The 25035-nt window shown below is 38.8% G+C and overlaps 1 protein-coding gene across 1 annotated transcript in view; it reads right to left on the minus strand.

The window, feature by feature from the left end:
• tead1b (TEA domain family member 1b) overlaps nt 1–5018 on the minus strand; it is a 44862-nt gene extending 39844 nt beyond the window's left edge. The window contains exons 1-2 of the mRNA XM_070912074.1: nt 4943–5018; nt 4346–4474 (exon numbers count right to left, since the gene is read on the minus strand). The gene's annotated coding sequence lies outside the window, so the exon portion shown is untranslated. The remainder of the gene's footprint in view (nt 1–4345; nt 4475–4942) is intronic.
• Nucleotides 5019–25035: the final 20017 nt, after the last annotated feature.

A 25035-nucleotide genomic window follows, 5' to 3' on the forward strand; every position in this document is an offset into this window, starting at 1 on the left:
TTTCAGTAAATTAAGTGACTGTGTGCCTTTGTTCCATGGGTTTCCTTTCACTAGTGGGAAGCTGAACACTACTACCACTACTATGGCCAGCACTGAGAAAGGAAGTTGTTGAAGCTGAGATTTCCTGCTTTCATTGTGGTTAAGAACTCAAAATGTTTATAGTGGTTTCAGAAACTGACTCATCTAATGATTCATGGAGTGCATATTGCTTTTCATGTGTGTGTGATCATGAGGCAGCTCATTTCTTTTGTCTTTTTATTCAAATAAGAAGAAGAAAAAGCACATGTCCCAACGTCTAAATAACTTCTGAGGCACTACACGTCAATAATGAGTGGTTAAGACATTATGCCGTTTAAATGCCTTTTTTTCCAGCGCACATGACTGAGATTGCCATATGGTAAACATTATAAGGCTGTAATATTAAAGTGGTATGACTTCAAAGGGTCAAAGAAGCTCAATCATTTGGTGTTTCATGTAAAACTAGAAATGCTCAAACATGACTTGTTCCTTTTGAGTGAACAGGCAAAGTCTGCTACTACTTGGGCAAAATGGGAGTAGACTTAAACACAGCCTGTCTTCCATAAGTATGCACAAGGAGAGAAAAAACTGTGTTGCACTTACTAAGGTAGTTGACAGGGCCAAAGTGCATTTGGTAGCTGGCAGTCATTTTATGGCTGCAGTACTGAAGCAGATTTACTTAGATGACGTCAGTGGCTTTGAGCCAGCTTTTTCTTTTTGGTGGCACTCTCCGCTGGCCTCAGTGGGCCCTGCTCAAACTGCTGAGCAGCAGCGCATACTCTAAAATTCCCTTTCTAGACCAGGGTTTACCTCAGGGCACACACAGTCTGGAAGCCTGCAGGAGCGTCCTCTTTTTAAAGCGTGCTTTGACCGGGGAGAACACTGATGTTTTGATGTGATTCTACCCCTGCCACACATCACATCTAATTACACAATTAATGACTTTGTGTCCAGATTCAATTACAGATCACAGATCTTTTTCTAGCCTGGAATTTTCATAACAAAAATAATAGTGTGTATTATAATTTCAATTAAAATGTGGGACACGTAATGTGTTCACGTTCCCATGAGGAATTTCACAGGCCCTTACTACAAATAGAAAACATGCCTCGTTGCACGTACATTTGTATTTTCAGTCAGGTAAAGCCTTTTTTTCCAACATGACAACATGTCCTGTTCATGCATCTACGATATGGATTACTGTCCAAAAACAATGTAAAAACTGACAACTACCAAAGCTTTCAACTGTTGACAGTAACAAATACAATAATATAATCTGAGTCATGAAAACATCTTGTCAAAGAGATGGAAACCTGACAAACAAAGATAGAGAAAGACTTTTTTTCCCTTTTGAAACTGCTTAACATGTCTCCACATCTGTGCACACAAACACTTGTAAACACAAACGACTACAAAAGTTAAAACTGCATTCTAGTGCAGAAAACAAAAGACTGCTCAGCATTATAGTGTCAAAGTCGTTGTCATCACTTCAAATTAAGTTTGTGACTATTTATTTATAGAATCTTTTGTATAAAATTATATATAAATGTGGCCTAAACCTTATGCACAAATTTATGATTTGATCTGTTTACATCAGCACTCCAGTAGGACCCAAAAATAATCAAAACTTAAACTAATACTAGTGGAATTACAATGCTATTTTGTTAAATGAGATACTATCCTGAGAAAATAAACACATCACTGCTCTATGGCACCTGTTGCATGGAGCACGGACCACACAGGTGCTTCTTTCGAGCAGTCAGTCATGAGCTGTATCTTTTAATGTCCTCTTAATCAAAACAGTGAGGAACCATTTCAGGTTGTTCTAAAATTCAAGCAAATAATGATAATGAGTGGCTAAAGGGGCAGTTTTGATACCTTCTTTGGTAAGAAGAGTCTTCATTCTGAAGCTTTAGCATCACGGAGAGTATCCATGTATCCTTGTCAGTCTGGGTAACTGTGGTTATATCTGGTAAGTATTTTCCAAGTGTCATACGTAAACATGGTCATATTCTGTCACTATTGTATGCAAATACTGCAAGAAATTACCTGCCATTGCACAAACACGGCAAATGGATATGGTAAGGAGACTGATATGTGACGCCAGGCTCACAAGAAGCCGTCCCTGGCAGAAGAAATTAAATCTTTGCTTTGTAGAAAGAAAAGAAAGAATTTATATTTTCCACGTTTGATTCTCTGAAAGTCGATAACCCTCGAACAATATCCAGTATGGACAACTGAAACTCACGTTGCTCCAAGAAGTAACACAGTCCACTCTGTGCTTCACAAAAGCACATTATTCTGTCCACACTTCACAACAGATAGACTACACTCTCTGTAGTCCTGCCCTCAGACCTCAACAAGGCAGTGTGAGGGAACAAAACCTGAACCAACAATGCATTAAAGTTACACATCGCCTGCGTAGCCTATGAAGCAATATATGCACAATAGCATGACCCTTTCTCATTCAGATATTTATCTTCATCTGCTTTAATTTCACTTGTGCAGAGCATATTACAATGACACAGTTTTAAAAAATAACTTTGTAAGTCAGTGAAAACGACTTTGTTTTGCTCCTGGCTAATTCCAAATTATTTTAAAAGTATAGACTAATAATAATATACAGAAAGACACAGGCTCAGGGTCATCATAGCATCTAACAAACTACAGGTAATGCTTAATGCGATGCGTTACGCTCCATCAAAAAGCAGAGAGAGTTTGGAAACTCCTAGTTTCAGTGGTAAAGTCTTATTCGATCAAACAAAGACAACATCCTATTCTTGCACAAATGTTATGCAGGCTTCCGTCCAACAGGTCCACTGGTTGCATAAGCTGAAAACAAGGCATCTATTTCTACCCCCGTTTTTTTCTTCCAAGCAAGCAGATTTACACTGACTTGTCTGGGGTTACACCTGACTGCATTCAAACTGTTTCCTGGAAATGATAACAGCCCTTTTACATGAATTTAATGAAAGATATTGAGTCTCTTCCATGTCAACCGTAAGAAAAAGCATCTTTTACATGACAAATGTAGAGAACTTGTGCACTCGTCATAACCAGCTGCTTTCACATTAAAAACAGAGATAGGTGGGAAGCTGTAGGTGCTGCAGCCAAAAACTTGTAGTAGCAGTAGTAGTGGGGACGGAAAGTGGATTCTGTTCAAGAAGCTCCTTTTAAAGCTTGTACGGGTCCTTTTTTCACTCTCAGCTGTGTCATTTCTTCTGTTAAGCTTATTATTATACAAAACAGCAACTTTCACAAAATTCATGTTTTAGAGAGGCAATTTCCTCAAGCCAATGATGAAACACAATTTGTGCCACAAGATGTCAAGCCCAGTGTGACTAGACAGCTGACTGAGATACTGAAAAGCACAACTGGAGAGATCGCAAGAGAAAGAATGAGGTTACATCAAGATTTATTCTATAATTTGCAGTTAAATTAATGAAGTATAAAGACTCCTTGATTGAATCACAGCAGCATATCTAAGGTGTGTAAACCGTGGCCTGGTGACCTGACTGGGCTGTTTGTTCAAAGCAAACTAAATCCGACAATTTAAAGCAGAAAATATTCAGTGAAGTGTGTGAGTGTGTGTGTGTGTGTGTGTGTGTGTGTGTGTGTGTGTGGGTGGGGGGGGGGGGGGGGGGGGGGTAGTGGAGACTAACCAAATCTGGCACAAAGGGGAGATCTTTCAGTGTTTGGTGCAACAGGGTGTACACCAGCCAACTTTACTGTTGCTAATGAAAGCTTTTGGCCTTATTCTCATCCCTCCCTTTGCAGAATAGCCTGTGTAATTTTCCCAGAGTCCACAGAAAGTTACAGGGATGAAATCCTTGTAAGGAGTAAAACTTGGTGACACACACACAGCTGGCCTACAGTTTAAGGGGGGGGGGGTTCAGTTTTAGCTGAGCAGGCATTTCCCAAAGTAGAGGAAGGGAAATAAAACAATGAAGGAAATCCTAAATAAAAGCTCCATAAGCATCAATTTAAGCTAACGTTCATCCTAAACGATAACCGAAGACTTTAGCTTACACAGGATCACGTTAGGACCTTTTAATGTTATTTTAAACCCCAAAAGTAACACAAGAACCCACACAAAAAGCTATTTACTACATTGTTTTTGTCACGGTGGTAGTTTTTTGGACATGAAGGGGGCACAGGGGAGCTTTAATCCACCCCACAACATGAAACAATAAAGGAGTTTTAAGCTAACCTCTCCCTCCGGTTCACTCGGTTTCCTTAAGAGTTACAGTAACAACATGGAGAGCGGCACACAGACCTGGTCAGAGAAGTAACAAACAAATGTATATAAAAAAAAACATCTACTTACACAAAACTTCGATGGCGATTAAAAAAGCACCGTCAAACGTGTTGAAGCAACAAGTCTCTCCACTGTGTTTTCTTCGAGGTGGTCCGAAAATGCTCCAGTGAAATCTCCAACAACTCCCGGCTGAGCCAACTACGGAGAGGAAAACAGCAACGTTTTCAACCGTCATCTTGTCCAAAAATTGTTATTCGTGCAGTATGTTTTTTAGTTCATCCCGAATCCCGCTGGGAGTTTCTGAGGATCTGACAAAAGGGCAAACGGCATCTGAGGGCTTTTTATAGGGGCGTATGATCGGGCTTCTTTTCAAAAATATGTGAAAAATGTCAAAGATTTTCGCTGCTATGTCAAAGCCATAGGCTACAACAGTGAGTGTTCAAAGTGAGCACCCTGTTGCAACAGCGACCAGAATCGGCCATCTATCTATCTCAGCGATGAAAACAGACGACCTAACGTTAATTCACGACATGGGATACATAGTAAACACCCACATAAGCCAACATTTTTAATAAATTGTCCAATATTTCCAAAGACGTCAACTAAACCCCCACGAACAGAAGTCCACAACCAGTTTGGATACCTGCAACTACCATTGAAACTTACCTCGTTATTGATATCTCATATAAAAATGTCCCTTTCTTTTGGTAATGGGATGTTACGGGGTATTTTTTAATACTATGTCAAGTTATTCTGGTGTTTCTGGGCCAGCCAGGAAGGTGTAGGTGAATCGCTTCGCGCACTGACAGAGATGCGAAGAATGCTCGGAATGAGAAGAGGAATGAAATGAACGCAAAGAGCGAGTTTGCGCCGGGGCGGAGCGAGAGGTGGCGTCATCCCGAGCCCCAGCAGCACAGCCTGGGCAGCAGGCAGCAGCAGCAGCGGCGGCGGCGGCGGCGGCAGGGGCAGGGAGGGTACAAAACATCCCGAGAACTGACGCCTTCAGGGACACCACGGAGCTCCGAGCTCCACTTATAACACTATTGATCCCAACTACAGTTATCAATACAGAGCAAAGTCCCCCTCGGATCACCTCTATATTAGGTGGTACAAGAGGAGAGTTTTGTTGTTTTGATAATAGTCTGTGTTGTTTCTGGGCCATTGAGCAGTGGTGGAAGAAGAACACAGGCCTTTTACTTAAGTAAAAGTAGTAATACCACTGTGTAGGAATACTCTGTCACAAGTAATAAAAAGTCACACATTCAAAATGTAGCATTATAAGTAAATATAAGTACACATGCACATCGCTTTTCATGTTGCAGCTGGTACTGTAAAGGAGGGGCTAATTTTAATTACTTTATGCACTGCTGGTTAGCTTAACCTATAATAATATATCATAATTTATTAGTTCATTTATATTTTGTATTAATAATCTATATCTTCAAAGTAACTAACTAAATGTCGTGGAGTAAAAAGTACACTATATGCCTTCAAAATGTAGTGGAGATGAAGTATAATGTAGCATAAAATTGTACTCGCTTAACGAAAAAAAAAGCAATTTCTCACATGTGAAATGTATGTCAAATGTGATGAATTCACTTAAATGTTTAACATGTTTAACATATTTATTCTCGCTGCTCCTTCTGATGGTTTTGGTGACCAGTGACAATGAGTTAACCTGTGTACTTTGAGTGTGTACTGTATGTATCAATATATTGTATGGGTGGCCATTTTTTATTAATTCTTGTATTTAATATTTACTATTATTGACTGCTGTTTGCCAAGTTGCCCCTTTGGGATATTAAAGTTTTATTCTACAAGACATTTTCCATGTGTGAATTGTCTAAAATGACTTGTTACTTTGTGATAAATTCACATACAGACACATGTTGTTTTCAGACATGTCACCCTTGAAATATCATATTTTAAATATCAAAATTAATTTGATGTGTTTTTGTTACAACGAACAAACAAATAGGACAGAAAACAACCTCCTCGACTCTAAAGGTAACCATCTGTTTTGGTCGGCCAAGCACAGTGCACAAACAATCATCATTTTTACCCAAAATTGTTATCTAAGTACTTTCTGGTCATAATAACAGGAAAAAAAAACACTGAGGTGTGTTAATCAATAGTAATTTCAATTTCCAGATTTCCATGATTCCATGAATGAGCTATCATAGAGCTGCGGTTGTATGAAACATTTGTGTGCATTTAACTTTAATTACCTTGAATGTTTAGCATTGCATTTATATTTGTTTTGTTTGCTAACTGTTGTATGTAGTACCAACTCTGACATATATAGTGAAGCGGGATTACTTGCTCCCCAGCCGTAATCATCACTTGAATATTAAAAAGTATCTCTTCTATATGACATGAACACAGCATATTGTGCTGCATAAGGCTTGTGGTTGATGTTTTGATCTGTTTGTGATTTTGTAAAAGATTGCTGACAATGAGAAAATAGCAGAGCGAATAATGTGATTTCAGGAAATATACCAAACAATGTGATTTGCTGTCATGGTTTCTGTGTCGTCTGTCAGACACACTTCTCACACTTCATAATCACATCTTTAGTTCATTCCTTTATTGCTCAGTTCAGGGCAGCAATATTTCCTACAGGACTTAAAGGCAGCAGCTGACTTCACAACACTGGCCAAATTAAAACAGGAGAGAGGAGGGGAATGTTGAAAGCAGGCCATCATGCAGATTGGGTGTTGAGAAACTTTGTGAAGCTATAATCACCAGCCTAAACAAACTGTGGCCTCCAGCTGGGTATCATTGTAAGCATGCAGATGTAAACAGATTTTAAATTATTTGAAATGCATTATTTTATGTATTTTTACCTTAATAAGTCTGTCTTGTCAGTACTGTGATATATTCATTACGCACCATGTTGTGAAGAAATGGCAAATTCTATCTCATGTGACATCTTAAAGTCTATTAAAACTATATTCCTGAAACAAAAGGTTGTTTAGTTTACCCTCCACAACATAACCGAGCCCAGCTAAAAGAAATGCATTTCACTTTGCTCACAGACCTGCCATAAGGTAAGCGCGAGTGCAAGTTCAAACAGTTATAAACAGAAAACCCAGTCAAAGACACAACTGCGGTCCTGTCTGAACAAGTCATCCATTAGAAGCCAGTGTTTTGACACCAATCCTTCAAAAGAAAAGGATCTATAAAGATGAACGACTGCCCCTCTGAGGACATCCATCAACACCTTTTAACGCCTGTCTGTGCACGTTGAGCTGGGAGAGACACACAGGGAGGTGTGGGATTTAAATGTTCTTCATACAGGACTGTCTTTAAATGCATTTTTACTGTCTGCCTTTTTTATTCCATTATCTGTGGAAAATGCAATTGACGTTACAGCTTAGCAGTAGCCACTCAAAGCAGTTAGCAGTCACACCACTTTCTCTATTGTCCTGGGTGTTGGCTGTTCCCTCAATAACAAATTATTAATCATTGAAAGGCAAGCTGTATCCGGGACGTCTTTAATGAGAAACCCCTGCTTTTTTTTTTACCTCCCAAAGATGAATGCAGCAGTATGTAACTCCTGGAGCTCAGATGCAACAGTGGCAATCCATCAGCTGACAGTGTTTGAAAGCTACATGTTAAAAATAATCTTGGTGTATCCTGAGAGCTCTCACACGAGAAGTCTTCAGTGTCAGTGCTCCATGTAGTTTGTAGGTTACTGAGCCAAATGATTACAGTTAAATTATGGATTTATGAATTCCTGATGTTCTTATCCCCGTGTTCACTGTGCAGCTATTGCATTGTATCAAAAGCCACCAAACTGTTTTACAAAAACAAAAAGCTCACCCACCAAGCCCAACCTGTGACAACGCTGTTTGTGCACAAGACACTCAGCAAGAACTCTTGCAAGCCTATTTGTTTGCAAATTAGCTTGATGATGACATCAAACAACAGTAAGATTTAACAGAATTCTTCCCACCCTCTGCGCTACTAGAAACACTGCGTTTCTATGCAAGAATAGTAGCTAGTCCTTGATTTACTGTGTAGCAATTTGTTGAAACAAATTCATTTAGGAATATCCAAAATGTAAGTACAAAACTGAGATAAAGAAGGCCTTAAAACTAGATTTTAACACTGGTGATGCACTTCAAGGCCCTTGCTGTGCTTTACTAGTGCATATTTTGAAAGAAATTGTCAATTAAATTATAATTTAAAACAAAACAGTTGACACACAGTAAACCTGGTGCTTTCAGGGGGCCTTGGGGAAATCACCCACTTTGTCCAGATGCTAATCCAGCCTTGGAAAGACTGACCCAAGGACCTGCGTTCATCACCTGCGCCGTGTCCTCCACAGAACCTGACAAACATCCACTCAACGTTGTTCACACAGTCCTCATGAACCTGTAAAGTAAAAAAAAATCCAAGTAATACTTTGCTTCCCATTAGAAAAAGAAGGAAACAAGAAAAAAATAAAAATCAAACTGAAAAACTGAAAAATAAGTGAAACCTAGGTCATGCACACTCAGACTACTCCTGCATTACTCAGACCTACCCTCTCCTGTATTGCACTTATGCTGCACTGTGTGTACACTTTGCCTAAAAATGTAATTTTTCCCCCCAAACTGAATAAAAACAGTCTAATGGAAGTGGCCCAGTCATGAAACAGCCACACAGAATAACACTGTAATAACAAACACTTTCTGTCCACACAACAGCCTTCTGTTTTCAGCTGCCTCTGTACCAATTTGATGGCCTAGTAGTATCCCGTACTCTCAATAACTAATGAGTATGATGGACCCAACACCAGGTCATGACTCAGGCTGGTGCTTTCTCGTGACGGCCTACAGCACAATGTATGTCTCCTTATATTTTACAGTCTCTCACCTTGTACCTGAAAAGGTTTATCCTCTCTTTTTTTCATTGGTGGTCAAACTGGTACACTGGGTTACATTCCCTAACAAAACATAAAGAATTTATTTCTGTTCACCTCCGTTCAGTCACTGCTTCCAAATGTATCAAAGACTACCTGTGCATTAAACAAGCCTCATCTGAACATGTAAGCCGTGTGTAGTCTGCATGTAGCTGCTGATGTGTAAATGACTTGTTGCATGCTGTAGGTTGCACTGATTTCAAATCTAATTCTTGCATATCTCGTGTATCTTACTCACCAAGCTTCTTTTTTAAGTTTGGTTATGGAGGTGCAATGCTAAGCACCTCTATGCTGTATATGCAGTATATGTATTTATGATCCATCCTTTTTGGATCTTGCCATCTGCAAATCATCTTTTCCTAAAAAATGAAAACAGATAAAGGCAGAATTAATTTGACACCCTTTTGTAATCTTTATTATTTGTGTGTCTCACTAATGCCTTCACTCTGCTGTGTTACTCTCAAACATTCATGCTTCTTTCAGCTGAGATAAAATAAGTCAGAGGACTCTTTTTTTCCGGAGCCAATTTGGGAGCTTGGGGACACCGTCGATAATAACAGCTTAATCATTAAATGCATGCTTCAGAGAACACCAATCAGCTGTTCTGAACCAGTGAAGCTATAGTTTCTCCACCTCATTCCTGAAACCTGGGCTGATAAGGTTGGTCTGCACTATAGTGTTGTTTTGATTTGAACCTGCTGTTCTAAGCCTCTAAGGGAGGCCGTGGTGCAATAGAATTAGCCTGGTTTTGTTCATTTTACTCCAGATCTGCCCTGCCGCTGCCACTGCCTGGCCTGGTCTGGTTCAGCCTGGCCTGCAACCTCCTCTAATCAGATAGCCGTGTAAGGCCAGGTGCTTCCCTGGCTCTCTGCTTTGACTGCTCAGCCAGCCGCGCTGATTCGCTTTATTCAGAGATAAGAGAAGGACTAGAGAGAGCCACTTACTGGTTAAATGAATAGGAGCAGGGGAGCCCACATCCCAATCAGCAGAGCTTCTGATTATTTCATACATTGTGTTTGTGTTTAACTGCATGTATTTGTTTTCTAATATATATTTAGTATGAGCAAATGTGTCCGAATAAACCCAAACAAAAGTTTTTAGTTTGATTCAGGATGATTCATGATGATTCATGATGATTCATGACCCCCTGAGGAATATATGTTCATGTGCTGAATGAGTAGGTATCATGGAAGATGTTAGTTAGTTTTGTTTATTATTCTTTCGGAAATTCCCTTTGAATCTCTGTCAACTGTCGGACAAATGCAACCACAACCAAACAAAACAGCAGAGTGCTCCACAACGACATCACCAACAGCCAAAAATTAAGTACAATAAAATACAAGTCACAAATCATATCACAAGGAGTTCACTGGAAGGTATGAAGCATCTCTGGGATGTTTAAACCACAAGTCACACTACAATCGTCAGTTCTGTATGTTCTAAGTTTGTAAATATGCTGTCAGTTAAATGTAATTAAATGTAGCTTTCAATGCTCACAGATGAAAATCAATCCAAGGTGACTGGAAATGCCCCCTTGTGGCAACTTAGAAACTTGTTTTTTGTTTCAGTCAACAGCCCACGGTCCAACTGAGGACTATTATGGGATTTCAAAAAGGTTTTCACATGATCATATATTACATACAATATGACATGTTAGAAGGTATGTAAGCTGCTCCACTTATGAAAGATAACATAAGTATTTCAAACATTTATTTAGATTAATTGTTAGGTGCTGTCTTTTAAACACATGCTGACCGACAGAAATTAGCATAGTTTAAAAGTTAGACTTCCTCACTGACTTCTGCATGAACTAAAAATGACAGATATGAATGAAAGACATCTAAGATGTAGAAGTACAGAATTATGTCAGCTGTGTTCCTCGGGGCTGGACTAGAGTAAAGATGTTTGAGCATTTGCAATAAATCATGTAAACAGCGGGGAAGAGGGCTTCCAAACAGGCCCACAGCATCACAACATCCTGTTTCTTGTCTTTACCTTTTTCATGTCAGGGTCCTTTTTCATTGCCCCTCTCTGCTTGAGTGAGCACTGATCTTGAAACGAATGTATTCTGTGTGTACAGCCTCTTTCATGTAAAAGCAGTAGACATTGTGCAATTTCACCTGTATAGCCAACATACACCTACAGAAGCTCGTAAAAATGAACAGAAGATGATGAATAGGCCAAGATTGGTGCCCCTGCCTCGTGAGGAAGAAGATGTTATGAATCACAAATGGAACAATCAGAACATTAATACAGTCACAAGTACAACTGTAGCCTGGACTGCACAGTGTTAGTGTATAAAATCCAAATTTACACATTGATACTTTCGAAACTTTTCTTATTTGGTCTGCGCTTCACATCTAATTCCAATGAGCAGATTATTTAAATTATTTTGGATTGAAAGACTCGTCACAGTCTTTAAGACTGTAGGCATATTATGATATCATGCCATCTGATTGGGTTTTATAAAGATTTTCTGTTCCCACAGTTGTCTCATCATGTTTCCCAGGGACACCTCTAATAAAATATGATTACACCAAATTGAACCAATTGTTGTCCAATGAAAGAAATTAAATCATTATGCTGCAGGAATTTGAGTTCAGTACAAAAACTATTGTCAACCAATTACATGGCAGTGTTTAGTTGGTGCTTTGTGCAAACATTCATTGTACGTTGTAATAAGACAAGCAGGAGAGTAAAGTTATTCCAAAGGTCTGTGACCACAGTCACCTGTTGGACATTTAATATGAAGTCAGCATGTCTGCCCGTAACAAGATCCTGTTGAAATTATAACCAGAGAGCTGATTGGTTAGGAGGCAGGCTTTCTGAGAGACTGTTTCTGAAAGTTCAAACACTAATTGAACTTTTTCAAGGTTTTGGAGTGCACTCAATCTCCTTTGCCATCAGAGCCTGCTGTGCCTCTATCTTTTATTAGTGAACATGAGGTAAGAAACCTCCTGCGTAGGCAAAACAGTAGAAAGGCAGCAGCACAGTGGCGGCTTAATCTCAGCCGCCACTGTGAAATGGTGTGCAGATGGCATCGCCTCTATTTTAACTCAGATGTTGAACCAATCTCTTTCAGAGCAGAGGGTCCCAGCATGTTTTAAGTCTGCTGTTATTGTTCCTAACCTCAACTGCCCGCATGATTATAGAGCTGTCGACTTAACATCTGTCACAATGAAGGTTTTCACTTGTCCAGCGTTGCTCTTGAACCTTACCACTTTGCATATAGGGCAAATAGACCTGTCAATAATGCAGTGTATTTATGTTTGCACTCTTTTCTTCAACGCTTTTGTGGTGCTTCTGTTTGTTGATTACTCAGCATTTAAAACAATTCTACCATCCAGGTTGGAAAATAAACGTCTCCATCTGAGAGTCCAAACATCTCCGAGCAGGTAGTCAGATCAACAACATGTTCTCCGAGTCTCTGGTTATTGACACTGGGACCCCACAGGGATGCATGCATACACATATGAGAGTATTTCCAACAAGTCCCACAAGTTTGCAGATGATATCACATTGGTAGGACTAATGTTTAACCTTAATGAAACAGCTTACAGAAATGAGGTTTCATCCCTGGTGGACTGTGGTGCAGCCAACAGAAATTCAACAGGTGGAGATCTACAAATTCACGGGTCTAACAATCTCCTCTTGTTGAAAGTGGGAATGTGCTAATGTGCTGTTATTATTCCTGTCAAGGTGGTTGCTGTATGTGATGTGATGTTTTTGTTTTGATGTGAGCTGATCAAACCAAATCCTTATCATCTCTGTTGAAATGGCAATAAAAACATCAACTCCTTTCCTGGTCTCATGATGCTGCTTCACTTTGGTCACCATGGTAACCGATGCTGTCCTTGTACCAGGTTACAAAGATCAGATAAGCATAAAACATATAAACAGCCCACCTCCTAATCAGTCAACTCCAGAAATGGTAAGTGGCCATTCCTTCATGGTCCTAATGAAGACAAAATGACTCAAAGTGGAGAGTAATAAACAGGCCTGTAGCTAAAAGTGAGCTAACAGACACAAAGCCTGTCGGCAGGGTGCCGTGCTTTCAGACTGACAACGTCACTCTCCTGCCCATGATGATTTATTTTATGTCTAGTAGGCCCAGCTGAACCGCCACTCTGGTCATCAAACAGAGCTCCATTAAATAGCAGGTGGGCCTGTAGTTGACCATCAGCAGGCCTAACGAATCAAAATGACTGTTGTATTGTGCAGAAATGTACGGTGGCGATTGGTTCATTGCAGCCTATGAAATGACAGATTCCTGTTTTCCATAGAAGTGGAACCCAGATGTTAGTAATCCATTTCTTTTTCCACATACAGTTAAAGAGTCAAAATATATGCTATCTTCCACCGATGAGGGATCTTTTTTTAAATGTGAAATTTAGACTCTAGCTGTCTTTTTATGTTCTATATATTTGACCCTGCTAACTCATTTTACTTTGTGTTGCTGTAAAATGTTGTCTGCTGATGCCATGAGAAGCTTTTGGGGTACAAAAGTGCATTGTATCATTTTCTTTTCTTTTTAATAATCAACATCATGTGTAATTGAAGCTACTGTTCATTAGTGAATACATTTAGGATTTAGTACTTAAAATTTAACTGGAGTGAAGCTTGAATGTGAGCTAGTTCAAACAGACAACTCCTGTTGCTGCGACACGCATGACACAATCTACTACCTAAAACATACAAACATACGGTATTTTGTACTAAGATGGTCTAGCTGCAGAATCCTATCACACCACTCATGCAGACAGTATGCAATAGGTTATTTTTAAAAATTCTGAGAAGTACCAAAGAAAATACTGTACATACTGTTACAAACACATAGACATTCACATAAACTACATTCACACTCTAGGGTGCTGTATGTGGAGGTTATTGTCTGTGGAGGTTATAAAGGACAATATGTGAGAGAATGTGTCACTTGATGAAATGAAGTTCTAACAAAATCCACACAAATGCAGTTTCAAAGGTTTCAATATGCGGCTGCAGCCGTTTTTTCTTCTTTTTTTTATCACTGCTTTAAACTGTTTGCATACCTGCTAGTCGCCTACAAATCTCTTTATCTCTGTGGCAGCTCTGCTGTCTATTCAATAGAAGGTTCTGCCAGCAGGACAGATGCATAACCAATGTTTATAATGTGATTATAACCAGATGTGTACGCTGATTGTATCGGAGGCAGAGGATTTTGTGATATCACACAAATGCATGTTTTTAGACCAGAGCTTTATGCCAGGATCAGGAACTTTTACAGAGGAGCAATAAGACTGGACACATAACAAACTGGTCTGGGATGTGCATGACCCAGGACAAGAGGGTTCTGTAGCGGGTGATTAAAACCTCCCAGAACATCATTGGTACCCATCTAATGAGCATCAGTAACAGTCAGTAGGTGAGGCGTCTGCACAGAACCCAAAGGATACTAAAAGACAACACCCACCAGCCACAGCCTGTTCACCCTGCTGCCGCCTGGCAAGTGATACAGAATTGTCTGCTGCCGGACCACCGGACAACAGAGCAACTCCACCACATCATCTGCACAAGACTGTGAATAAATGAGTCAGCTCTATATGTTAGACATGTTCTAGATAGCACACTTGGTCTATACGCTGCACTGCATCTGTGAAATTTACATTGAACTTTATGCTGGGGCAGCAGGCTGAGGGTGGCGGACTCCAACAGACTCAACAAACTGATCCGCAAGGCCAGTGACATTGTGGGGGTGGAGCTGGACTCTCTGACGGTGGTGGCAGAGAGGAGGATGCTGTCCAAGCTACGGGTCATCTTCGACCATGTCTCACATCCTCTCCATGATGTGGTGGTCAGGCACAAGAGCACCTTCAGTAAGAGACTCATTCCTCCCAAATGTACAACTGAGCACCACAGGAAATCATTCCTGCCTGTGGCCATCAAACTGTTCAACTCCTCCTTCTGAGTGTCGACACTCAGAAGAAACAGACTGATTCTGGACTAATTTCCCCTCGGTCAGCAACTACTACCTCATTACTTATTCTGTATTTATATTTATACTTGAACTGTGTGCTACTGACTGACTAAAATTACAATAATCTGTGCAATAATTCACCAGTGCAATATATATATATATACAAACATACATATACATTGTTATTGTATATACTCATACTATATATTCACTTAAATGCTGCAAATGTATATATTTTCATTTTTATTTTTTTAGGTTTTTTTATTTTGTATATCTTATATTTTTACATAATTCTCATTTCTACCTCTATGCTACTTCTTCTATTCTTGAATGGGAGCACCTGTAACTGTCTAATTTCCCCCCGGGGATCAATAAAGTATTTCTGATTCTGATTCTGATTCTGATTTACTCTTCTTATGCACATTACCTTTGCACTACCCTCATTCCCACTACTACCTCAAGTCTCTGCACTATAACTTGAATATTACACATGTTGTAAATATGTTTATTATATACAGTATGTGTATTAACATATGTAACTTCATATATTCCTTGTAAATATAATTTAGTTTTCCTTTTTTATTCCTTCCTTTCGTGCTACTTTTATACACTTTGTGCTATTTTATTGTCTTATTCTATTCTAATTTAAATATTTGTTTATACATTTTCTGTGTATGTAGCATGAAGGGGCTACTACTGCACTTCATTGCGTCATTGAGCCATCCTGTACTGTATAATGACAATAAAGCTGAACCCTTATCTGTGTCTGGTCCTTTTATGTCACATCATCAAAAAGAATCATTGTATTTTAATACCCTATTTTCTTGGAATTCAGTGTGTGATAGTGCAGAATGGATAACTATATAACTTAGGAAGGTCATTCAGACAAGGATTTATGTTTATCAAGAGTTTATTTCTATTTGTATGAAGAATAAAAGAAAAATTATGTTTGCTATGAATGCTTGAGGAATTGTGTTTGACTTATAATTTTGGGTTTGGCTTGATGTCTGTTGAAAAGATGGCAATTTGTTTCTCTTCCATATGTACTTGATCTTACAATCTGGATGTAATTTCAAAAAAAGAAGAACATTACAAACCACACACGTGCGTGTTCAAGTGCAGAAGGAGCAGTGATAAAAGTGGAGAACATGGACAACATTTGATAGATTCTCCTGTTCTGAAGCACAAATCAATAACAAACACACACGAGTTCCTGAACCTCTAATAGACATAAACTACTCATCCTCGGTGTCTGTCCTGCCAACCTTACCTTTTCCTGGGTGTTTTTCTTAACTGCTGCCAGAACTGCTGTTGTATAAAAGGACAGACAGGACTATGGTCTTAACATGTGCGGAGAGGCTTGTTTGATATGAATACAGTGGCATATAAAGGCAGATACAGAAGTGTAATTACACCTAATGGCTGGAAATGCTCCTGTTCAAGACATCTTGGCGTATGATGTCTGATTATGGGTGATCATTTTCTCCTTTTTGGTGAAAAAGCACAGCTGCCAGGTCCCGGGCTTTACTGATGATAGTGGTTCAGAACAATGGGCTATTGAAATGCATTGTCACTATCCTAGCTTAAATGTCAGAGGATAAGGCAGGCAAGAAATGCAGGGCTCAATTTATAGTAGCATCCTCAACTAAAACTAAGAGGAAGGAAGAATGAATGAAATAAAAAAAGAAAAAAAAGACGATATCTCTCGTTCTGCTGCATCGATTTTGATCCTTTGATTCAAACTGTCAACCGTGAGTCCGACTGCTTGTTAATACATGTAGCTCTCTTGGTGCAACACCATGAATGCCTTCGAGGACAGACTGTCTAAAAGTGTGCGCCATTATCCCCCATTTGTGCAGTTCATCGCTTTGAGAGTATAAAGCTCACAAAAGACTTCTTAGAGAATTCAGGGAGGCAGAGTTATGCAGCCAGGTGGAGGTTGTGGCGCCAGGCTTTTTGCCTTACCCGATTTGTTACAGGTTTAAAAACACTTTTTCCTTTGGAGTTGGTCAGACCACACATCATACCTCCAGTCCATCTGAAGCAAACTGAACACTCAACAGGTGAAGGTCAGACAGGAGACTTGAAGAGACTGTTTGACTGCTGGGACTGAAGGCTATAGTGGGCACTGGCTGGTGGAGGGCCACAGGAGGAGGCTGATGGGTGTAGGCAGTAAACTGGTGGGCTGAGGTAGGATACTGGCACACCACTAGCAGGCAGGTAACAGGATCACCAGGCAGGAAAATCAGGGAGTTGCCGATCAAAGAGGATGAGTGAGGTAAATATGGAGCAATGAGAAGTAACTGGGGAGTAATCAGGTATAAATGTGACTCTACAGTCACATTATATATCATTACTCTGAGTTCAACACTGTACTTTCTAGTCATCTATAACAGACCTTTTTCACGGCAGATATTTTGACTTGCACAGGTGTAACACCAAGCCAGCAGCCAGTGAGAGCTGTCTCGCCTGAATTAAAAGGCATAAATTATTTTCCTGCTTTGACATGTTAAAATGTCTACGTAGCAGTTTCTTTGCCTGTCACTGCCTATCATTTCAGAGGCTGCTGTTATTCCCGGTATTTGGAGAAGTCAGCTGCAAGAAAGCCCTTAGGACGTCAGGTGATGTAGTACAAATAGCAACAAAGCCCATGCAGGGAGGAAGTTGTGGCGGATGAATGGGTCGTACACAGGACTTTCACCCAACAGTCACTCACTGTGTGAAAGTCAATTAACTATTATTCATATCATTTATCAACTATTATTTTAAAAATAGTTTGGTTCTCTTTTTTCATTCTTAGTTTTCAGTCATTAGGTTTAGGCTGCAGAACTAACTGGTTAGGTTTAGCAAAAGATCATGGTTTGGGTTAAAATAGACATCAACCATGTGTTAGAAAGCCTTTCTGCCAGAAAGGAAAGGAAAAGAAAGGAAACTTCTCCCACGTGCGCTATTGCCTCCCTGTCTGCAGCAGTCCCCCATATTTCTCGCCCTCATACTCAGAAATACTATCATCAGCTCTGTTCACGTGGAACTCTTCATTTGATTAACAATTTCTCTTTTTCCAAATGATTTACTTGAATAGTGATTTAAGCTTTGAGCTTTGACATGTGATTGTGTTACGTACAGCTTTTCTATTCACAGTTACATGCTCCAGGAATAAATCTGGAAATAGCAAATGTGCGCAACAAGAAGAGAATTTTCATGGCTCTGCGTCACAGAAGTTAGTTAGTTTGGTTCCCAGATATTCAAATAGTCTGACATTGCCAGACTTGCAGTTCATACAGTATCTCTTCATGATATTGGAGGGAGGTCTGGCCAAACTCACTGTCACTCTGAGATATCTGAATGAAATTATCTGGCTTGTTTTGAATTGAACCAAAGAGAATTGTCAATGGCAAGCTTCAGTTCACCCAAATCACTAAAGAATCTATATCACTCACATAGTATCAGGCCATGAAGATAGTTTTGGTTTTTACTCCCCAGAGATGTAAGATATGCCTCTTAGATTTCACCCCATTATAATGCAGATGAATTGAATTCATGCATGTAAAAGTAAAATATTGTAACTAAAACATGAACAGAGGAAATTATCTAACACAATAAAAAATCCCTGACACATGAAAGTAATCATTCCAAAAATTCTTTAAAGCCTGCAGCTGACGATCTGAGGCAACGTCAAAACATCAGATCAAATTAGCAGCATATTTTGAGCAGGTTGTTGGGATTCAGATAAAAGAAAGAATTTGAAGGATTGTGGTGTTGAAGGATGTCGTGTTTGAACTGTTCAATTTGCTTTAAAAAAAAGTTTAAATTACAAATGTTTGTATTATGCTCAGAGCATCAGTTAAATTCAGAAGAGGCAGCATGTGATTTGTTCAAGGATCTTCAACCACATTCTTTCAGTCAATGCGTTCAGTTAATACACCGCTGATTTAAGACATGATTGCTGAATACTTTGGGGCATCCTTGTACATTCAGAGGGATGAAGTTGGAAATATGAAAGAAAGAATTTCTGGAGCAACCAAAAATGACAAAAGGCAGCAAAAGATTAGCAGAAAAATCTAAAATCTAACATCAATAAAATCATTTCAGGGACTGCAGATGAAAATTAGCCTGTATGGCTAAATCTGGAACATTCTCATGTTAATCCATGTGCACTGAATATACATAAACATAACAAAAACATAAAAACGACTCTTCTATTTGTCTTTCATTAGCTCCTTTAGTCTTTTCAGCTCCTTAGTTTTCTTAGCACACATTTAGTCATTTATCTATTCCCTGTTGCCCCCCCCCCCCAAAAAAAAATGACATACACAGACATATATTTGCTGTGAATATTATGTAATAAATATTATTAGCATAATAGTAAAAGTGCTCCTAATGCAGGAAAAAGGTTCCTGTGAGTGTTGTACTGTTACATAGTTTATTATTAGATTATTATTACTGATGCCCAACTGATGCTAACATTAACTTATTTGCATACTGTTGTGTAGTGTAATTTTTTTTAACAATGCATCATATTTTATAAGCTCATCGTGTGTTTTATGTGTAAGATCTTCATTTGTAAAGTAACTAAAGCTGTAAAAGCTGTTGTGGAGTAAAAAATACAACATTTCCCTCTGTAATGAAGTGGAGTAGAAGTATAAAGTATATGGTAATACTAGTAACTTTCCACCAGTGAGTTTATGTTCTTTTTAGTGATTTTTTAAAGTTAATTTCAGTTATTTACAGTCTCGTGGTGGTATGAGAAGCGTCTCTCAGACTGTTGCATGCATGAGATTTCACACAGTGAGCAACAACCTGCACAACAGGACCTTTCCTGCCCGTTATTATGATAAAAGACTTTGGGGAAAAAAAGAAAAGAAAAAAAGAAGACACTTCCTATGTGGTTGCTGTCTGGTGAAACAGACTGAAGCAGGCGCTCGCTGCAGACAGAGAGGAGCCTCAATGAACAAAGACAACTTCATTGTTCGGCAGTTTCCTTCGTCTGTCCAGCAGGGCCTTAAATGTATTTCTCTGTGTTCTGTTATGTTGTATGAGATAGTCAGATACGCTTTGAGTGGTTTTTTATATGAGGCTGATAAGTTATAGAATCACATCGGCTGCCATTAGTCCGTTTCTTACATTTGTCAATATGAAACAGGGAGCTTGTTTATCAGCGCATCAGTTCCTCTGTTATGTGTGGGCCTGTTTCTACTGGCATTTTTTTTTTTTACCATGTTTGCTTTTATGTCATATACTGTGGCAGTAGTGGTTCAATTTACTTATTATGTTTGAATATTACCTTAGAATGCCTTCTTAATAGCCTTACTGCAAAATGTTGTAAGTGTGTGTTTGTGTGTGTTTGTGTTTGTGTGTTTGTGTGTGTGTGTGTGGGGGGGGGGGGGGTCACCTTAAATGCCAGCTGTTTATTCTATTTATTCTACTTTCTGTTGTGATGAGGATAATTCTCTCCTCAGAGGAAATGTAAATATAAATGTTCAAACAGAATATAGACTATTTACTCCAGCAGCCCGGCGAGCGTCTCCTCCCTTTTTGGAGATTTGTGTTTGACTGTTTAAAAGGATGATTTGCGTAAAATAATGACATTATATTTTTAGATTCATCTCGTCCCAGCTTTCCTTTTTTCCCCCATCAACTTTCACAGCTTCTGTAATTTTAATGCAATTTCAGGCTCTGATTGCTCTGTTGCTTGAATGCTAATCATTGTTACTGTATAACTTGTTTTCTATTCTGCGCTTTTTGCATTTAAGGAAATGTCATTTAAAATAATGATAATAAAAAAGAAATGAAATAGTTACGAGAGGGTCAGTAAACAGATGGCACTCCGCAAGAGATGCACACACAACAAAGTGCAGGGACGTCTGCAGGACTGTGTTTTATTACAGCTCCATGGAGTAAAACTAAAGCTAAAGCTAAAGCTCCATGACATTTTGTCTGAAATTAGTCAGAGCACCAGCTTTGTATTGAAATTGAATGTCTGTCCATCATGTTATTAATATACTTTGTATCCACAAAGCTGTTTTTGTAGGTTTTATATGATGATGACAGCCCCAAAACATTACTTAAATAAAGTAATAAAGGTTAACGCCTTCAAATATCTCAGCATCAGCAAGATATCACATAAATATTCAAAATACTCCAAATCACCCATTAATGAATGGGGAAGTAACATCCAGACTACTCAACTAAATCTTCTCTCCTTAAATTCAAAAAGGGCTTTTGGTCTTTCTGCTCTTTGATACTCAAAAATGTGAAAGTTTAATTAACCAAGTCAGGCAATAAAGACTTTCATTCAGAACATGAACTGGCTTTGTAGAGCCAAGGACTTCACACTTATTTTAACAGTAATGTTGTTTTGTACCGAGCGTCAGTGAATGGAGGCCCAGCCCTCTGAGCTCTAAGTGCATTCCTCAACAGTCTCTACCACAACACATGAGAGTGTTTTCCTGTTAAGAGTTTAGACTTTTAAGACTAAAGAGGACACGGGTACATTCTTTTTCATTATCTACTTTATTGACAAGATTTTAGTCCAGTTTTTCACGGTATGACACAGAGATGCAGAGGTCAGTATCTGCTCACTGAAACAGATTGTACTGTACTTCTGAGGACATTCATGAGCTAAACGGTGCCGTCATGAACCTTTGGACAGAAACAATCAGCGGCTCTTCACTACCTTCCGACCTTTGTGGATAAATAACACTTCAGTTTGTAGGTTGTAGTTGTGAACATTTAACAGCTTTAACAACCATGTCAGGCACTTTGCCATGTACAACACAGTAGCTTTTGATGGTTTTGTTTGAGTTGTGTTGCTAAAGCTCAATAATAAAGATATGGGATCTTTTCTTTTAAAGATTAATGTAATTAACCAGACAGAAACCAGTTTGATACATTGATTTCAGCCCTACGTGACTTTTTATATATAATTACATTGTAGATTATAGTTTTCTATTTAAAGGGTTCCAAAAACAACCACTATGAGCGTTTTCTGATCCGTTCCCTCGTACTGTCAAGGTACGGCAATAAAACTGAACCAGCAAGTCTTTTGTATCTGATAAACAAAGTCAGTGACAACATACACATTTTGTGATTGAAAAGCAATACAGCAGCACAAAAAGCATTCCAGGAATCGCTCAAAAAATCAAGAAAACATTTCTCACACACTTGAAAAAAAAGTCACCATTAATTAAAAAGTTATACACAATGACGTTATGAGGGATTATCATTATTCTGTGATTCTCGGGCCTCAGTGGGTGAAGAAATACCTCATTTGCGCGGCAGCTTCTGAATGAAAAACAAAAGGAAACAAACATTGGAAAAGGAGATCAAGGAATCTGCACATCACTGTGGACATGCACACTCTTGACTGCTCCCTACTGACTGAAAGAGAGATATTCATTTAGAAAGCTCATTCACATCATTTAAGGATCTTTGAGGTGTGACGTCTCACACTAACAATGTTATAAATTCATGAAAAAGTTGAGAACAAAGAGGAAATAACACGAACTTGTTCCGGCACCTGATGAGCGCTTTATCTCAGTTTTCAGTGCGTAAGATATATTGAATATAGTTTTAATAATTGGAGTATCTTTCTGTGTAGTTCATCTACTTTAATGTGTAACAAGACAGATTTGAAAATGTAGTATGAAGAGATTCACTGTGATATACACGTTTACTCATATTAAATGATAGGAAAATTAGCTTCTGTCACATTTTTTGCTGATTAAACACATTTTTTAGAGATGCACCAAAGTATTTGTGAAAGTCTGGAGCCGTCAGAGGAACAACACAGCAAGGAGGAAATAATTAATTAGCATGAATCCGCTTGTTGGCTGTCATGGAGCATTAAGAAGTTGTTGGTACATGAACAGCAACTTCTGGTTTCAATTTTCTACTAAACATTACAGTTCAAATTTAGTCATAATATGCTCCCACATGTCCTCATCCAAGACTTACAGTTTATCACTCATCCATTCGTAAATCATGCCTTTATTCCATTTAATGTTTAGATCGCACCGCTTACGAAGATAGCAGTGAAATGTATTATCATCATCATTGTTATTATACAGTAGTAGAGGTAGAGGTCATAGTAGTATTAGTTTAGTTACATGGAGGTGCCAGTGGGAATGTTTAATGGTGGACATCACCTTTTCAAAGTGTAATCAACCATTAATATTTACTCTCAAAGCGAAGGAAGTGCAGAATATGAACCAGCGTCGAATAGTCAAGGACTTTTTCAAGTAGAATCATGTAACACAGCATTCAATGGAGCTCTGAGTGCATTCCTGAACAGTTCCCAGCACAGCATAGAAGTATGTTTTCATTTTAAGTTACTTAAGAGGAGGCAGAGATATGCCAGTAATGTGTTTTATTAACCGGGTATTAGTCCTGCTGTGCAATGCCAATACAAAGTTGACAGAGGTCAATGCTGAAAGAGAACGTTTCTCTAAATGGTGCTATATACATGACACTTCTATGAAAATGTTAAGTGGTTCTTTGCCACTGTTGTCAGATCATCATGGAAATGTAACTGCACCAATATAAACATTTTTTAAACCTTTATGTATCCAGGGAATTATCACAAGGGGTGAAATCAAGTTTCCACAGTTACATTCACGCCTGGAAGCTGCAACCACAGTCTGATCTGATCGGACGTTTCCCTGGTTTCTTCTCTTTACTAGTTTGCACAAACCCAATAATCAGACTGACCTGCAATTTCGTTCTACTTCATTATTCATTATTCAGACAGTGATTCAGAGATCTTCACGCAGGCTTAGTTAGTACTAGCTCATTCCAAAAACAGCCGGAAGATCAATGACAAACACTGAAGCCGTTCATTAGTCGTGAGTTTAGTCAAAACTTCACTTCAAAGGAACTTCTTTAATTACTTCAGCACTGTAAATGTTGTTAAGCCACATCACAGTTACAACACACGGCCATGTGACCGTGTGACCATGCAGGTGATCACCTTCAAAATGTCATTTCTCCTAACCATCCAGCGGGCTCAAACCCTTCATAAAAGGCTTCAGCTGAACAAGAAGAAAAGAGAAAAAATTATCTGAAACACTGAGAGCATAAAAGGAAGACATAAATAACAACAGCTGAAAGCACAAAAGTAGAAAATGTTTATGAAAACAAAACAAAATACTGACATTCATAAAGAAGACGATGTTTGTCTGCTGGCACCATTGTACATGTTACAGTCTTATTGTACAGATGTATGAAATAAATGTTACAGTCAATGTGTATGAGAACAGTTCTTTGGTATTTTCCACTGCTTTGACTGCACTGTAAACCAGATAATTACCTCATATCACATGCAGCAGATTCAGTAATTCAACATGAAATATTAGGTAGCAGATGACAAAACACAAACATCATATTGCATATCCAGCACATCATGCCATAAACACGTAAAATAATTGCTGAAGTTTTTGCAAATATCATTTTCAAATATTATATAAAAAAAACAAAAATACTCTGAAGTGCCTCATAGGCGTCATTGGATGTCTGAATAGGAAGCGACTGCGTGGCTTCCAGTCAGGAGGTTTGCAGTTGATCTTCCAACATGCTTTAACATTATGGCAAGAGTGGTAAGCACATTCAAACACATCACAGAACGCTCACCAGCTTCTGTTGTCTACAGTAAATCTGAAAATATTTCATAAATCAATCATTTAAAATGTAATTGTCTATAAAGTTATACAGGGAGAGGTTTTAAAAAAAAAAAAAAAAAGGCAGGGGGCGAGGTGTCGCGTCTTGCCTTCATGGTTTTTCTGAGATTCAACAGTAGATGGCAGCAAAGTAGAACTAAATACTGAGAAGGAAACTCACTGGACCAGAGAGACTCTTTGTGAGAAAAATCAATTTACAAAAAGTAAACTGAGTTGTCAAACT

This window comes from Enoplosus armatus, chromosome 1 (genome assembly GCF_043641665.1).
Source record: "Enoplosus armatus isolate fEnoArm2 chromosome 1, fEnoArm2.hap1, whole genome shotgun sequence".
Lineage (NCBI taxonomy): Eukaryota > Metazoa > Chordata > Actinopteri > Centrarchiformes > Enoplosidae > Enoplosus > Enoplosus armatus.